Source organism: Lutra lutra, chromosome 11, assembly GCF_902655055.1.
Source record: "Lutra lutra chromosome 11, mLutLut1.2, whole genome shotgun sequence".
NCBI lineage: Eukaryota > Metazoa > Chordata > Mammalia > Carnivora > Mustelidae > Lutra > Lutra lutra.
The window spans coordinates 31839051-31852111 of NC_062288.1; the positions used below are offsets into that span (position 1 = coordinate 31839051).

The 13061-nt window shown below is 41.3% G+C and overlaps 1 protein-coding gene across 3 annotated transcripts in view; it reads right to left on the reverse strand.

Annotated features, from left to right (window-relative positions):
• LOC125080471 (ATP-dependent translocase ABCB1) overlaps positions 1–13061 on the reverse strand; it is a 110130-nt gene that overhangs the window by 77759 nt on the left and 19310 nt on the right. The window lies entirely within an intron of this gene.

A 13061-nucleotide genomic window follows, 5' to 3' on the forward strand; every position in this document is an offset into this window, starting at 1 on the left:
ATAAGTATGTAAAAATGACTCAAACTTGTGTCACTTAATAATTTAGACAAAAATAGGTCAAACTGATATTCTAACTATGTGTAAGCCTTATGGCATCCATTCAAATTCTTCACTGCTGGACACGTGCAACCACACACAGACTTAATTGCAAGAAGAAAACCACATTTATTAAGAAGCAGTGTGTCAGCTGGAATACTGGCATCCATGAATTAAAATATTTTATGAAATACTACTCTGAGATGACACAGAGAAACTCTTTTCTAAGACCTCTATCCTGATAATTAAATACCACTGCATACTCGACATTAAAGCACTTAGCATTTAAATCTAACACTGCATTTTTCCAGCTTTCATTTTTATTTAAAAAATATAAAACACAAAAGTTTATGTAATAAGCACCACCAAGCTCATCATGCAAGATTAGCAGATGTCATCATTTTTAGACAAGGTACATTAAAACCTCAACACTGCCCACCCAACACACACACACACACACACACACACACACAGACACACACTTCTGTTCAATATTTTGGTGTGTATTTTTTCAGTTTCTTTTCTATATGTATGTCTACTCACACATAAATACATACACATGCTTCTTTTAAAAGAAAAATCACAGCCCACAATCAGTGGCCAATTTTCTGTCAATCTGTGGGTATGAACGTGTATCTCCATATTTTCAAAGTTGTGTCTATTTCATTTCTTTCCAACCTTTCACTGTTACAGGCAATGCTGTATTACACATACCCACATAGGTATATTATAGAGGAATGTATGGTATATATTTTTGTAGGACAAATTATCACAATCAAGGTTGCTGGGCCAATGGGGATGCACACTTTAAATCCTATAGTCATTTCAAAAGTTAGGTCATGAGAGGGCCTCATTCAGAGGAGTCTGATTTTGACAGGCATGGGAAAGAGGAGTAAAAGATTTTCTGGCAAAGGGAGCAATGAGGACAGAAGTCCACATTGACGTTTGAAAAGGGAGGAAGCCAGTTTGGCTGGGGTATGTTGTGGGGATGGGAGAAGGTGGGTATGTGGCTGGAAAGATCATCTGGGCCCCACAGGTAACGTGTATCAAACTAGTAGTCACTCAGCAGTTTGAGCAGAAGAGGACATGATTAGAGATGGGTCTGGGATGACTTACCTGCTAGAAATGCATGATTACCTGGACTAGGAAGAGATTGAACAATGTAAGCTATTACAGTGACATAAGCACAGAGGGTCTAAATGAGAACAGAAAAGAAGGAGAGTACCCTTAAGATTCAGAGAAAGAGAAGTTACAGGTTCTAGCAACTGCTGTGCAAACAATCAAGACCTCAAGCCTAAGCATCTGGAGAGCAGTGGTATCACTGTGGGAAATAAGAAGTCAGGGGGAAAAAAAATAGCAGATCTGGTCGGATGTGAGAAGATTATTGGTTCAGTTCTGAAGATTTTTATTCTGTGGTATCTAGAACATTCAACTGAAGATGTCTAATAACTATTTAGACTCTAGAGTTCCTGTTCTGGAGAGAGCTCTGGTCTGAATGATTCAGGAGTCATGTGCTAGAGGCCATAGATAAATTCAGGAAAGAAAAAAGCCATCTCTCCTTACCGGCGAGGACAGGGCTGGGGGGTAATGAGAAGAGGGTGAGCAAGCACAGAACCCCGGGGAATTTACATTTAGGGGTAATACAGAAAGTAAGAAAGTAATAGAAAGATGCAGAGACGACGGCTCAAAGCACATAGCCCAGAACACTTTCTGTCCGTATTGCCTTCGGTAAAGCAAGAATACGTGTGTCCGGACGGATTTTTTAAATCAGCTATGAGATTGCTTCTGCTCTGTATTTTCGAGGACAAAATATTAAATAGCTAGCTGGGTGAGGATTTTTCTCTACATGAGAAAAAGATCTCCACATAAGATCTTCTAAAACAGGAGTCTAAGAAGATCTCTCATTAGGGATTTTCAATCTTTTCCATCTAGCCAGGAAATGCTTCTAACTGGTATTGTTGCTAGCGTGTATTAATACCAAAGCAAGACAAACTCAAATCTAGCTCTAAATCTGTCTATTCACTGCTGCTATCAGTTTTCTCAATTCTAGAGGTAAGGAACAAAGAGAATTTAAACAAATGGTGGCTTCTAGGTCCATAGTCACTTTAGACTGCTCGAAAAGCAAGAAATTATGTGAAAGGTCAAAACTGACTCCTTCATGTTTTTGTACAACACATACATACACTCACACATGTGTATGTATGATATCATAAAATAAATAGATGTATGTACATATGTATCTCTCATATACGAATATATGTATATGTGTATGTATATACATACAGAAATGTAGTCATCAGACTCTAACCTCAGCACCAAGTGCCTTCTACTTGTGCTTCAGTTGTATAAAACTGTGCCAGTCAGAATAACAATGAGGCATTCAAATCATCTGACAGAGATAATTGCTACTGACTAATGAAATAACAATGTTACATTCTCTGGACTCCCTCCAACCAACTTTCTTTTTCTCCAATCAAATCTTATTAATTAAAAGTGCTCTGGCCCAGAGATTTTCCCTGCTTCTATGAGCTTCTCACAAAATGCTCATCCTTTGTTAGGCATTGCCTTCACAAAGTCAAAACTTTAAAAAGATTTATTTTGGAGAGAGCAAGTGAGCATGTGCATAAGTGGAGGGATGGGCAGAGGGAGAGAATCTTCAAGTGGACACCCTGCTGAGGGCAGAGCCTGACACGAGGCTGGATCCCACAACCCTGAGATCATGACCCAAGCCAAAACCAAGAGCCGGATGCTCAAGTGAGTGAGCCACCCATGTGCCTCACAAAATCAAAACTTTCAAGCTGAAATGACCTGAGAGATCATACGGTCCAATTACTATTTACTTGTATGGATCTCAAGGGTTACGCCCAATCCAATAGTTATAAGGAAGAATGCTTAAATAGTATCCAAAAATTAATACTGTTTTTCAGTAGGAAAAGCCAGAAACTCTCTGTATAACATGTGTGTGTTTATGTGTGTGTGTGTGTGTGTGTGTGTGTGTGTGTGTGTATACACACCTAACAATATCAACCAAATAATGAGTACAGGAAAGCCAAAGATTTAAGTGTGCCTTTTGTTTTAATAAAATACTTGCTCAGACTCTTGACCACTTTCTCCTCCTCTGGCTTCCAGAATCTCCTTCTCCTGGTTCCTCCATGACTGTGATGCCTTTTAGTGTCATTCACTGATTTCTCATGTTCTCCCTCTCCCTACAAGCTGGTGTTTCCCAGACTTCCATGCACACTCCCAGGGTGACTTCAACCACTTCCACAGCTGTAGGGATTCCCATATCCGGACTGCAGCTATTCAAATCCTCTCCTTCCTCAGGGTCAGTGCTCTGGTTCAGGGCCCCGTCATCCCATTCCTCTCCTCTAATAAGAGATCCTAACTTGTTTTTCTACTCAATCAGGTCTTCACATTGTCATCAGATTTTATTTTTGCCAACAAAAATATAACCATGCTGGGGCGCCTGGGTGACTCAGTCAGTTAAGTGTCTGTCTCTTGATTTGGGCTCAGGTCATGATCTCAGGGTTGTGGGGTTGAGCACTGCATTAGGCTCCATAATGGGTGTGGAGTCTACTTGAGATGCTCTCCTTCCCTCTCCCTCTGTCCCTACCTCCCCCATGCTCTCACTCTGTCAAATACACACACACACACACACACACTGTGTGTGTGTGTGTGTGTGTGTGTGTGTGTATGTGTTTATTACATCAAGGATAAAGTCCAAGATCCGTAACATGTCATATTAGCACCTTTTCAACCTTGTCACAATATATCTGACAGGATAACATTTTTGAAAGGTCAATGAATTATTTTCCAAACATTTTCTTTACCCCCACACCTTTCTCATTTCAGCACTAGGGCACTGTGTAGTCACTGTCTGGAGGGAGGTTTGTTGCAGCATTAAATAATAATAATAATAATGTCTGAGGTTTAATGTCTTGGTTTCTCTGTTCCTGAAGCATTTGTCCTTGGGGACTGGAGAGTACACAGACCATGACAAAGTATTTTGATTAAATGTCATTAGGCTGAGATCCACCCTTTTAGAGTGAAGAATATTTTCCACACCCTGAGATTCAGCCGAGAAGTGATGACAACTTTCTTCCTCCAAGCTTCCATTCATTCTCCTTTCTCTACCAGTAATGCCTTTTACCACATTTTTTTCCCCTTCTGATAACGATTCCTTCTCCATGAATATGTTCAAATAAGACCACGTCTCCAATGGCTTACTCCTAGTAGAGTGACTCACCTTGTCAGAGAACTCCAGAGTAACTGACACCTGACTCAATTTACTAAGTCAATGCTAGAACTAAGGGGATCGGTATCTATCTCTGCCTCCCATGCCCACTGGCATGGCCACTGCAAAAATGAACTCCCATAGTCTTCTTTGTCTCCTCAATACCCTGCTCTACCTGCTGTAACCTAGCTTGTCCCAAAGGTTTACAAGTGGTTTCACAAAGCCACCACACATGCAGACGACTGCGCAAATATTCCATCCAATCATTCTATTTTGTATATAAGTGCCTCATATAAGATTAAAAAGATAGACTAAACCAGCACCTTACTACCCAAGCAAGACTTCAAAGAAACCACAACTGAGTAGTGCCCACCACCATGACCAAAGACTCTATGCTATTTAAGGATCACACTACATTGCATTTTTATCTGACACAAATATCTCAGTATGTTTCATAATTTTACCTACTGAACACTTAAGAACAGTATGAATAAAAGTATGAGACATAAATATGTTTTGCAATTTTCCTAAGGGAAAAGGAGAGTGTATTATAAGAGATTTTCAGAACCCATCTGCCACAGAGCTTTCATGTTAGGCACTATTTCAGACACCAGGGACACAACCTAGCATGAGAAATCCATTTTGTTCTAATCTTATTGGATTTCTGCACAAACAGGAAATGCTTTTACTCTCAGGCCCAAACCTCCAATGCTGAAATTTCTAAGATAGTTTTTCCCAGGAACTTCCTCTCTCCCTGCCCCCGATGCCTTTCTTCCCACTTGACAAGCTGTAATAAAGAAGTAATCCAATAAATCCACAAGGTAATTTTTAAGTAATAAATCTTGTTGAGACAAGCAGTAATGCTATAGTGACTTTCAGGTGGGTTAGAGACAAAAGGTCTTTCTGAGGGAGAAGTGAAAGTTAAGCCCTTACAGAGAGATGGGCAGTTTCTGCAACAACCCAAGCCAGGAAGAAAAAGGGAACACTCAGAGAACAGAGAGAAGGCTGCTGCGGATGGGGTAAGCAACGAGACTGATGGGCAGGAGTGGGCAAGGTCACGGGAGCCATACTGGCCCATGAAAGGAGTTTCTATTTATTCCATGCAACAGAAAACCACTGGGAGAGCTGTGACCTGACTTGGGTTTGTAAAAGCTCACAGTGACAGCTTGTGAAGAACTGGATGCAGCTGGGCAAAGTGGAGTTAGAAAGTTAGAGTCACATCAGCGGTGACGAGGATGGCTCTGCACACAGGTTGTAGCCAGAGATATTTCTGGTGGACTCTATGTGGAGTGAGCTCAGCACTGTGGCGGGTGGTAGCAGAGCAGACAATGAGCAGAGATCCTGGCTCTGAGCTCCCCTCCCACCTCTTTCAACCAAGGAAGGCTCTCCATGAAGAAGATGTTCCATGAGAGACATTATATACCCAGTGGTGGTGGGAGGCAGTGTGATTAGATGAGCCACAAGGGGCATTCTAGCTCAAGAACACTAGGAGCCCAGTCCTTCCAGTCTTCCTGTGCAGGAAGCTCCGTCAACCACATGCAAGCGAAATTTGGGCCTTTTACCTAGATGATCAATCCCTCCAGCACTGGCCCAGGCTAGAGCCTGCCGCTCAGTGAGGCTGGGCTTAGTGCAGGGGACAGGTGACTCCGGGAGCCACACTCTCCTCAGGCGTGCTTTCTTCACATCCCTGGCCTGAAGAGCTACATCTCATGGCTGCCTTGCCTGACATACCTATAAGCAAATGTACAGGATGTCATCATAGGGAAAACACCAAGTGAAAAATTGTCTACCACAATTTTTGGCAGAGTTTGAAACCACTAGTAGTAGAGTTGACAAAATATCAGACTAAAAGGTAGCTCTGAAAACTGGCAAGCAATTCCATTGTGTTTACATGGCTTCAACTTCCTTGGTCTTGCCTTCTATAGCTATAAAATTATGGGTTTGGGCCAAGTTCTAGGCCTCTTTTTGCCTATGAAATCCCATGATTCAATCTTTCATTAGGTTCATTCCATTTTTTAAGGATCAGAAATAGGTCAAATATCATCTACATATCTTTTTTAATGTTGTCTTTACTATAAATTGTAGAGATGACATGGTAGCTAATCTACTTTTTGGCTTGAAAAGCATTCTCCTAATAATCACACACACAAAAAATCTGGCTACATTCTACTACTATTCTAGAAATACTAGCCATATCTTTAACATTAATACAAACTTCAAAAAATGCCAAGCTGAAAGTATACTTCCAAATATGTTATCAACATTGGATACTCAATTTTCCAGAAATTAAGCTCTAAGGATTTTTCTAGTGAAATGGTTAGGGGCAGAGGAAAGCCTTGAGCAAATGCAAGAAAAAAGATCCACTATGGAAATTTTTACGAAATACTTAGAATTCAAATATTATCTATATCATTCTACTTTGGAGCATACAAAATGCTGGCCTTGAGGGCACACAGGGCAATGTTTTTTGTGTACGTGAAAGTCTTAAAACACATACTCAAGATCTGTACATGATTTATTCACTCATAGTTAAAGCAGCAAAATACAGATGATGTTTTCATGTTCCTCATGAGTTTTAGAGCAGGGGAATTGAAATGATAAATATGAAAGTAAGCTCTTTCCACATTTCCCCCTTTTTGTCTGAATTATGAAACTATACTAGATTTTGAGTGACTTACATTTTCTCCATTCCTTGGCCACCAGTGTGGAGGAGACAAAATAGAACCAACCATAATATAGTTATGGAGAAAGAAAAAAGCCATCAGTGTGGATGTATCATAAATGGAAGCATTAGAGAGAATAAGTAATCAAGTGTGTGTTGAACGAGTACCTAGGGCTGATAACCACCACAAGGCATGGAAAATACCTCCATGTCCCTTAATTTCTGGATCAGCATGTTATCTTTAGCATTTTCCTTTCTGTGTGTCCCTCTGTCTCCTCCAGTGCTTGGGCTTGGGACCAGTCTGCCTGGGCTCGAATCCTCATTACCAGCTCTATGACCAGAGGCAATTTAAATTTACTCAACCTGCTGGACCCCTTTCCTAATCTGTCAAGAATAAAGAAGTCCATACATGTAATGTACTAAGAAGAGCGCCCACACATCTTAAATGCTCAGTAAACGTTAGTTTTAGTTATTGTAAACGATGGAGTCTTTTCTCAAGGCTTAAGGCTCTCACCCTTTCTACGTTTCTCTACATCCTATCCCAGGAGGTTTAACATCCCTTCCACTCAAATATTGTCAACTCTCTAGTCCTTTTCTGAAGGCCAAGATTCAGTCTGATTTCTTCAACTGCCTGGTTGTCATTTACAGTTGTACCCAACCTGTCACCTTCAACACATGTCTAAAATCACAATCGTCTTTATCTGGGCATTTCCAGAAAGTTGACAGTCTCCTGAGGAAGATGAGAACTCACGGAATATCACAGAAATTCAGCGGTGGTTAAGTTTTGTTCAGCAAAGTTGTACAACAAGACTAGAGAGTTCCCCAGGCCTGGATTTTCAGGCAAAGGCAAATTCTAAAAACAAGATAAAGACAGATGGGAGTAGGGTGTCAAGAAATCAGGTCCACAGCAAAAAGAGCAGGACAAAGGCCCATGTCTGATTATCAGGACAAGACATTGGCAGAAAAGAAAGACCTCTTGCAGGGGTTTACTGTAGCAGCAGAGAGGGACCTGTTCACTTTGTTTTAAGAGCTGTCTGGTTAAATCCAATGTTTACTGTGAAACCCTCAGGCTTTAAAAGCCTTAGCAAATCCAAGTCTCCTCTACCTAAGGAATACTTCTTGTCCAACAAGGAGGTTCTGTTCCTTAGTCTACCCCCATGGAGAGGTAATGAGGTTTTACAGTGGGAGGGCAAAAGAAGAAAGGTCAGAGTGTCAGGGTCCTGGGAGTCCAGGAGACTGGCTCTGCCTCCAGAAACATCAGGGAGCTCATTTGCTCTCATCTCTAGGCCCAGCATCAAAGCCTTTGAGGCTGTCCCCACAAATGATTTGTTATCTGGAAACAGCAATCTGCAGACAAGCAGGTGAGCGACAGGGAACTGAGTGTCCCTGACTAAAAATTGCAGTAGAGATTGCACACTGCTTTTGGAAACACATGGGAGGATATATAGCAGGGTAGTGGCAATAAGGGGTGGTGCTGAGAGAAGGATAGTAACTTATTTTTTCCTCAATATTTATTTTAGAGGAATTTCACTTGTTACATAGAACATGTTTATTTTGTGCAGGAGAGAGGTACGATGCTGATCAAATCTGGTTATCACCTCCTCTTGGACCCCTCCTATGATTCTTATATATGGAGTCAGGTGCCCTTCTCCTTTCCCAGGTATTTTGTATATCTCTTTATCACAGCACTAATACCCACATTTGTGGGTTCATGTATTCATTCCTCCCACTCCACTAAGTCTCTTGGGGGGTGGGAATGAATACTTAAGACATGTACTGTGCCTGGCATATGGAACAGTTTAGCACAAGTTTACAGATTGAACAATTGAAGATAATAACCCCCCATTCAGTGCCTGACCTCAGGGACTGGTGATCCTTTACTGGAAAGAGTCAGAAGGTAAATACTTTAGGCTTTGGAGACCATATGGTCTCTGTCACAACAATTCTACTGTACCAGAGGAGTGTTAAAGAAGCCACCAAAAATATGCAAATGAATGGGCATAGCTGTATTCTATTAAAATTTTATTTGCAGATACTGAAATTTCAATTTTATATAATTATCCTGTGTCACAAAATATTATTCTTCTTTTTTTTTTCCCCAATGATTTAAAAATAGAAAACCATCCTTTAGCTCACAAGCATTACAAAATTAGGCAATAGGGGCGCCTGGGTGGTTCAGTGACTTAAGCCTCTGCCTTTGGCTCAGGTCATGATCTCAGGATCCTGGGATCGAGCCCCGCAATGGGCTCTCTGCTCAGCAGGGAGACTTCTTCCCCCTCTCTGCCTACTGGTGATCTCTCTCTCTGTCAAATAAATAAATAAAATCTTAAAAAATATACATATATTATCTTGGGCGCCTGGGTGGCTCAGTGGGTTAAGCTGCTGCCTTCGGCTCAGGTCATGATCTCAGGGTCCTGGGATCAAGCCCCACATCGGCTTTCTGCTCAGCGGGGAGCCTGCTTCCCTCCCTCTCTCACTGCCTGCCTCTCTGCCTACTTGTGATCTCTATCTGTCAAATAAATATAAAATCTTAAAAAAAAAAATTAGGCAACAGTCCAGATTTGACCCCTGGGCCATCGTTTGAGGACCTTGCCTTCTCAGAAAGGCATGGCTAGTGGTTCACAGTTACTAAGGAAATGCCGCTGAAATGTACAACTATCCACATCTATAACAAGGACTGAGTAACTCTAGATATGTCTCAAGCTTTAAACAATATAAAAATTAAGTGTCACAGAGTTCTGTAAAGATGAAATGATATAAAGAACCACATCATCACTGGAAGTTATGCAGGTTTTCTGTGAAGAACATGGAAGCATGAGTTTACTGATGACATGACCATGGTAATGACCATTTACTGAGTGCTTTTTATAAACTAGGCCCTGTTCTTTGAGCCTTAAATGATGAATCCATTTAATTTTCACAACCACTCCATGAAATATGTTCTACATAGAAATATGTTCTATGTAAAAGAACATTAAAAAGTCAACATTTTTATAGATAAGGAAATTAGAGTATGAAGAAATCCCCCAAAGCTCAAAACTAAAAAATGGTGAAGGTAGGGGGGCTTGGGGCCAGGCAGTCCAACTCCAGAGCCTGCTTCCTAACAGTTAAATACGGTACCTCCTAAGAGCCTGATAGAAGCATAGTTCAAAGCTTTCCCAAGATTAGAAGAGTGAGTTAAAGGGGGAGTACAGGAGAGGAATGCAACGTCAACTACAACCCCAGCTGGAAAACACGTATTGCAGGCATCTGTGAAGGAGCCTGCTGTGACCACCCATGCAGCCATTCTCCAGTCTGGGAGACTGATCAGTAGGTGTTGGAGACTACGGCATGGTTGGAGTCGTGGATCAAACCAGGCCCTGACTTGTGTCTCCTTTAAAGTCCGGACGCCTTGATAGGGGGGTAAGGACAGGAAAGTTGAGTAACACTGAGGAAGGGTCTGTGCTACGTGTCCTGCGCTCTCCTATGTGACTTCCCACACGCTCTCTCTACAGAAGGGAACAATGTGGTCAGAGTCATGAATTCTTAGTTGGTCCTTGTTGTTCCTGTACCTCCCATAACCCACTCCCTGGTTGATTGTAACTTCTTGTATCAATAGTAGCTAATGGCATTAGCCGTGATTACCTGGCATCACAAGATTTGTTTGTAGTTAATGTAAACTTGTTATAGGAACTTGCGGCTATCTGACTAGATACTGATGTATTACTCCTTCTATTGTGGTCTGCCTTATAAATGCTTAATAGATGTGGAATAAAATCGGCACTGTTGGACATCCTCCTCAGTGCTCCTCCTGCCCCCATCTCTTTGTCTCTTAATTTCTTTTCACCATCCTTTTACCCTCACATTCCTGGTTGATTTGTTGCGCCGGCCGCGACAAGTAGGCAGACACACAGGCCTCTCAGGGAGCCAGTCTCTGCACCTGGACCACTGTCTGGGAACTCATGCATGCTTATTAGATAAATGAGTCTGATTACTGTCCATCTCATCATATCTGCAGGAGGTAGACAGAGTCATAATTAGTACTCCCACTTAAAGAAATCTATTACATAAAGTAAGAGATAATATCTGGGTAATGAAAATATAGTGTATGAAAATCTTGGGGCGCCTGGGTGGTTCAATGGGTTAAAGCCTCTGCCTTCGGCTCGGGTCATGGTTTCAGGGTCCTGGAATCGAGTCCCACATCAGACTCTCCTCAGCAGGGAGCCTGCTTCCTCCTCTCTCTCTGCCTGCCTCTCTGCCTACTTGTGATCTTTCTGTGTGTGTCAAATAAATAAATAAAATCTTTTAAAAAAATCTTAATGCAGTTTTTTAAAAAAGGCCACTGGACATTACAGTAGTTGAGAATCAGCATGGGCACAGATGGGGGCATCTGGGTGGCTCAGTGGGTTAAGTGTCTGCCTTCAGCTCAGGTTATGATCTCAGGGACCTGGGATCAAGTCCCACATTGGGCTCCCTGCTCAGCGGGAATCTGCTTCTCCCTCTACCCTCCTCTTGTATGCTCTCTCTCTCAAAAAAATAAAAAAAAATAAAAAATAAATAAAATCTTAAACCAAAATGAATGGGCACAGATGTACACGTAAGAACTGCTGGGCTACCAGAGTACTAAAGATTTGATTCTTCCACTATAATGTGTTAGGAAAACTAACTCCAAAGAATATTGCCAGATACAGCATGCAGAGGAACCAATAAACCTAGCACTGTGAACTTCCTTTGGGTGAATGGTATAAAAGAAAGGGGCCAATTCCAAGATGCATTTTTTGGCAGCTCCTTCTGAATGCCATAAAAGGACATAATAAATACAAAGGAATTTTACATAGCTCAAACATACTCTAAAATTTTCTGGCCCAACTCCTATCTGCATTCACAGAACTCAAGTAAGCCAGCCTCAAGGTAAACAATGCATTCTTCAGAATTACAAAAATGGGGTTCCTAGGACCACTGACAGGTATCAAAGGATCTATAAATACCCCAAATCGGTATGAATATTTATACGCACATTTTGGGGGAAAAGATTCATAACATTCATCAGAGACTAAAAATTGAAAAAGCTATGTGAATATCCATGTATTGTCAAATGTATTCTCAAACAGACATTTTCAAAAGCTCTACCACTTGAGCGCACACCAGGTTGTAAGTCTTTGGGAAGCTGAGTTTAAATCAATTTAGGCTTGACCAAAGGTGACTTGAGAGCTCAGAGATATCAACCAGTTCCTCCTCAGTCAACTGTGAATGTGAGAGTATGTATGGCACCCAAATCTTTTCAATGGTTCAGTCTCTTTCCTGCTCTCTTGGAAGACTGTTTTAGATCTCTTTCCTTTATCAGCCAAGTGTCTTATTTCTCACTTCACTGAGCAAATTGAAGTAATCCCAAGAAAACTTCCACAAATTCTCACCTCCGCCTCAAGTCAGCTCTGGGCGCTGGCACTCACATGTTCTCCATTTCTACCCATTACAGTGGATAAGTTTATCCGTGATTCTACCTAAATCAAGTATTCCTTTGGGGCATTATATTCCATCCTTTGTCAAGGACAACTTGACAACTCTCTTCCCTCACTCTCAAAGCATCATTTTTTTTTCTCTATCTTTTGGATCATTTCTACTAGCATACAAACAAGCTATTATTTCTTCCATCCTAACACACACACACACACACACACACCCACACACACACACACACACACACAAACTTCTCTTGGCCATATTTCTCCAAGGAGCCCAACCTGTGACAATACCCAAAGTTAAGTTTCTGGTATTTACTGCCCAAACCTACTGTCTTTTTTTTTTTTTTTTTTGTCTTTCTTGATAGTAACTGCATCCAGTCTATTCTGCTCCTCAGGCTACACATTTTAGAATCATCCTGGACTCCTATCTCTGACACCCATATCTATCATGTCAAAGAATCTCATGACTGATTCCTACTTATCATTTGATGTCTAGATTAGGTGGGGGTTTTTTTGTTTTGTTTTTTACCTCTTCCTGAAACTTCCTGGGATTTTTCTGACTTAACAGAGCTATCTTTTTCTACATATCTCTGCCAGCACTTCCAACGTGGATTTTGATGCTTGTGAATATTATCTTCTCAAACTACCAATTACCAATTGGTACCAACTACCAATAGGAACTGTAGCT